The following is a 5,637-nucleotide window of genomic DNA, read 5'->3' as shown; positions in this document are numbered from 1 at the left end:
AATTTACTGTGATTTTGACAATAGAAATACTACAAATACTGTTTTAGAACATCTTCCTTTGTCTTCAAATTGAAAAGTAGAAAGAAAAGTAGCAAAAAAAAAAAAAAAAATGCAATAAAATTTTAAAAACCGTTTCGTCAGTGATCTTGCATTTTATCGCATTTTATCGCAAAGCTCGCTATACTGAGGTTCGGTTTTTCAGATTTTATCTCATTGTTATTTCAGTAAGAATTTTTTCCGGTTTTCCTCCGAAAAGCATACATTTTTCAACGTATATTGAAGATTTCTTTAAGTGTCTTCAAGTGTCTATAACTTGCAAAGATTTTTTTTTAACTTCGCACACTTCAATCTCTCGTTTGCTAAGTTTATTTTACAAATTATACAAAACAGTCGATGTTCACCGTTAATTTTCTGGCATCAAAATCTATATTTTAAAAATTATTTTTAAAAACCCCTTTTATACGAATCCATTTGATACATTTAAAAGTTATCATCGTCATCTGATGGATACGCGTTTTAATTTATCGTCATTTCAAAACTCGAATATTTTGGAAAAAAATTTTTTTTAGAAAATCGAACGCTACGAGAATCGAATTTGCGAAATATTTCGTAAAAAAAGAATAATAAAATAGAGTATGATGAAAAAATGAATTGCACATCGTGATATAACAGTTGCGATTCTAACGTGTTATGCAACTCGTAATCGTGTCGCAATCGCAAAAATATCTATCTTGTTAACAAATAAGTGCATGCGATTTTATCTTTATGTGAAGATCGGCTATTTTTATTGTTGACAATTTTCTCGCTTAAATAAATATTATTATTAATAAATACATACAAAAAAATATGCAGAATTTTTTCCTTATTGAAACCAATTTTATACAATTCGATTAAATTTTTTATTTGCCTATCAAAAATTGTAGTTTAACTACGGTTGCTAAAGAAAACTTAAATTTAAAATAGTTAAATGTCACACGAAATGACGAGACGGTTATTATTAGCATAGTCAGTGTCGTTGATGTTAGCTAATCGATGCTGACATTACTGGTTTATACAAAATTCATAGATCTGAATTTATTATTTGGCATCATTTTTAAAAATATTTTAAACAGAGTGAGTTCGAGGCCCCATATTTGGGACTTCCTATATAGACAAATTAATCCACTTATCCTAGGCGATAGGACTAATGTTTTAACGAAGTTTTTCTACTTTAAATATCGTAGGCAAATTAAGGGGATGGCAGAGACGTAAAATTATTTAAATTTTTCATCTCTTTTGCAGATAAGATTATTATTTTTAAGAATAAACTTTTTAAGAAAATTGTCTTTTAAATGTTGCGCCTTGTTGCAATATGCGAAATGAACAGCATTCGGGCGCATTATGATAGGAAAGTGTCCTCTATATGACTAATTTAAAAAAAAAAAACAACTTTATAAATACTTCAGGCTTAGTAAACACTAGTGTTGTTGTGTTGTGTTCCAAAGACACTTGGCAAGTTTATAAATACTGTATAACTGGATTACCATTTTTTCCAGATTAGATCTTTCGAACTCGACACTCCGCTAATTAGATAAACATTGATGTACTCAGTGGTTTAGTTTATCCATAAGACAAAAAGTATTATTGGATAAACTTAGATTCCCGATTTCGTCAATGTTTAGTTAATTAGCGCGATGTTGAGTTTCGAACATTTAATTTGATGTAAACATACGACTCCACAAAATCTTCGATTTTTTTTTTCCAATATCTCTAATCAGTAATCAAGATTTTATCTGGATGCCTTCAATAATTATGCTGTGGTCGATGATGTCCAGGAAATTCGATAACTAATTGCATAGAAGAAGAATGCGAACCTTCAAATATTTAATGCGATTACAAATCAGCAAATGTTGTCGATAATAAAATCAAAACTGAATAAAGTTTAAACAAAATTTTATTTCAACTTTAAATTCCGTTTAAAAAAACAACTCCACGAGGATTTGCAGAATTTTATTTTTATAAATTTCTTAGGAAAATACCACGTTGGATGACAAATCATATTCCTTGCATTTTTCTAACGTTAGCTAATCAATTTAAAGGAAATTTCTAGCTCATTGACATTTCAAAATTTCGAACGATCTATATAAATACTCGAGAATCGAAATTTTTAAAATAATTTTATTCGTATATTTTTGTAAAAGTATTTAGAATATATGATAATTTTATTCACTACAATTAATAAATATTTAGAGACATTGTAGAAGTGGTTGTTAATACTTTAACGAATACAGTATATCTAAATAATTTATCGAAAATAATGTATTTTAATAAAATAAAACTTTATTAAAGTACATTATACCAATTACAATACCGATATACGGCAGGAAGATATTAAGAGGATGAATTTTGTTACAGTTTTAGCACTGTGAAGATCGGATATTCGCTTTATTTACTCGTCTAAGACATGCTAAACCGACCGTTAAACTAATTTTGTTATTATTTCCTTGGGTGATTAAAAATTACCTTATAAAAGAATATTCCGAAGATTAAAATTCTAGTGCGGTTGTCCAGTTTTTGTCGATTTTACTCCTTTGCTGACAGCTTCACTGCCAGTCAATGCTGGGCGTGAAGACTCTTCAAGGTTATAAGCTGTTTTCATCCGGAAAATTCTAATTTAAAATTTAAATATATTTTGATATGAAGTTTTTGGATTTTTTAAAACTAAATATTAATCACGCAATAACTTATTAATTAAGGAAAAACGATCTGATTAAAAAGAATTCAAAATTAGAAATTGTAACATCAGGTTTATATATATATTTTTTTTTAAATACAAAATTTAAATTTGCATTCTGGAGGATGATAAAATAGTAATTAATATGTGTTTGAATAATTTTCGTGAATTTTCTTGGCGAATGAGATAAATACAGTCTGACAGGGAGGGGAACGAGGGGCATTACAAGAGGAATTCCTTGTTAGATATCGACAATTTAAATGTAACTTATCCTTAACTAATGATTACCAAATCGAAAAAATTACATCTATATTAATGAAGTTGAAATGTAGGCCGAAATGACATTTCTGCCAATGAAAAAACCTTTTTTATTTTTTATATTTTGTTTATACAAGAGTCGAAAAAGCTAAGCTGTAAGAATGTGAAACGCTTGGTACTGTTTAAAGTTTATCGTTGCCATTATAGCGAAGATGGTGTGATCTATTATTTCGGTCACGATACCTAATCATTTACGAAGCCAACCAGTTTCGTTCTACTTAAACCTGTTAATGATCTTCGGGATAACCTTCTTCGAAAATCCCTTAAATACTGTATCAATTTATAATTTTATATATTTTTGTATATATTAAATAATTTATACATTTTTTTCAATATTAGCAATATTAAATGTTGCAATTAACATGACTTCTTACGAAGAAATTAATTGCGTCAATTAATAGTTTCAAAAACATCATATTTAATAATACAACTACAAAAAAAGGATCCATTTGTAAGGATAGTCCTACCAGATTGATCAGTTTTTGCATCATAAAACATCATTCTATAAATTAAAATTTAGCAGTTTATTTTATTAATTCTTATTAAATCCAATAGAAAAATCGAGTCTTACCCTCAGTTCGTTGACTCAACGTCCAAAATAAAATGAAATTAAGGAAGACTCGTTCGACATTAGCCATCTGCCTACAAAACGCAATCTGTCACAAATAAAGATGTATTTATAAGGATAAAGATAATCGTATATCTTAAGACATTTGCTACAGAAAATTTTCCGCGCATAAATTTGTTAGCTTAGATAGCTTTTTCATGCAGGCTTTATGATAATTCTTCTCTGTTTAACCTATATACGTATAACTTAAATATTTATAAATACGTGGAGGTATAGCTTAAACCGCGTATGGTATACGGCATCTTCGAAATGAATCAAACCAACGACCGCTGATCTTCCCACAGAAAACACGGATAGCTTTCACTCTTATAATACCCTAATAAAATAACAAAAAAATAATAATAGCAATTTCACAAATTACATTATATATAGAAGCGAATTATTGTTTTGATTCTGTGAGAAAATATAGGCTAAAGACGGAGAAACGATGCTGCTATTTACCCTCATTTCAACACTTGACATTATACAGAATATCATTCAGGTCAAAGGTCGGACTGGTTTTCTTTTATTGTTACGACCTCCCGAGAACGAAGATAACTTACAAATGTCCATCTAACGTAGAAAGTTGACGTGACTCTGCCTCACACCGCTAAAGTCACGCGTTGGTATAATCTAGAACAGAAATTTTGCCTACTACACTACTTAAGAATAAGAAATTTGAGAAGAAAGAACATTTGAATTGTGTCATTCTTATATATTAATTTCGTATTTAATTATATAATTAAATAAAAGACACCTTTAAAGATAGTCCTACATTAATTGATTATAAAAAAAAACTTGTATCTTTCATGAAATAAATTAATGTAATTAATACATATAGGTATAGGTTAATTGTTAATTTTTTAAAAACTCATTTTAATGTAGTGATATAAAATAAAAAACCCCTTTAAAATAGTTTATTATTCAATTAATAATTTAGATATCCGTTTAAGGTGTTTCGTTCGATCAACATCTATAGAAAGTGAGAACATGTTCCAGATAAGTTCCAACAAAGACAATAAGAAGCTCCGATAAAATCGTAATCACGTACAATAAAATAATATTGTTTTTTATTTGTAGATGCGATAAAGAACATTTATTTTGGAGAATAAACCTTCGCTACTAAATCGATAAATATGACAAAAAAATTTTTATTGGATGAATAATCCGATTAGAAAATTAAACTTATAGTAGAATAATTTCAATTAAATGTTTTAATTACTTATATAGTGAAATTAATGTAAATCCGTAAAGATTAAACTGTATAAAAGTAATTAAAAATAAAACCTACGATTAAATTGTCATTTGTAAATATGTAAAATAAAAAATTCAATAGGATTGTAGGTCTTCTCCTCGTTCAAGTTCCGTACGAAAATCAAGTCGAAAAGTCAAGATAAAAGAAATATTTGGGCTGTAATATAATTCTATACGGTCTAATAAATATTTTTCTTGTCTTAAATTGAATTAATTCAATTACAAGAGTCATAAATCTTGAATATAACTATTTTCATCTATTGTTGTCGTTGCAATACGAAATCATTTACAATACGTAATAAATAACACAGATTACATTCGACAGTTTGCAAAATGAACAATTTATTATATAGGAAGGTGAGGCTGACCTTCGAACTTTCGAGATTTGAACCCAAATTTTCGTTACTCTTTTCAATTTAATAATTATCGCCGTTGTTAAGAAAGAGAGAGAAATCTTAATTAAGATCTGTTTCGGCTTAACGGTCGAGAAAGTCTTTTCATTGAACTTTACAGCTAATAAATTAAGAATTGATGACTAGCGAACAATTAAATGTCACTCGATCGAAAAGTTTTAACTATTCGGAAATTAACGAACTGCCAGAGATGATCTCTGGAGTTGGTAAAATTTGGACGGATGTGGGTCATGCGCGGTAGGATTTCACTAACTTAGGTTCGGTCAAGCGGTCGAAAACTATGCTCCTCAACCTGTCTAACGAGTTTCCAACAGGTAGGAAGTAGATCCCAC

The sequence above is a fragment of the Centruroides vittatus genome, unplaced genomic scaffold (assembly GCF_030686945.1).
Source record: "Centruroides vittatus isolate TY-2023 unplaced genomic scaffold, ASM3068694v2 contig_391, whole genome shotgun sequence".
Classification (NCBI taxonomy): domain Eukaryota; kingdom Metazoa; phylum Arthropoda; class Arachnida; order Scorpiones; family Buthidae; genus Centruroides; species Centruroides vittatus.
The sequence above is the reverse complement of the archived record's forward strand: the minus strand, read 5'-3'. Positions refer to the sequence as shown.